Here is a 238-nt window from a genome sequence, read left to right on the forward strand (position 1 = left end):
CTTTGCTGAAAGAAACTGTCAAGGAGTCCTTGATTGATCAATATTGCATGTCTCTACCTGTTTTCATGAGAAACCACTTTGACAATATCATGTGTAATACAACAAGCATTGTTAATTTCCTACCACTTTGTAACTCTGTATTGTGTGTACTGTTCTTTTGCTATTTTGTAAAAGGTTGTCTGTCTGTTAATGTTTTCTTCATTTTTAAAATTAAAAAAATAAAAGTTAGGTAATTCAT

Source organism: Chinchilla lanigera, unplaced genomic scaffold (assembly GCF_000276665.1).
Source record: "Chinchilla lanigera isolate Chin_1 unplaced genomic scaffold, ChiLan1.0 scaffold00016, whole genome shotgun sequence".
NCBI lineage: Eukaryota > Metazoa > Chordata > Mammalia > Rodentia > Chinchillidae > Chinchilla > Chinchilla lanigera.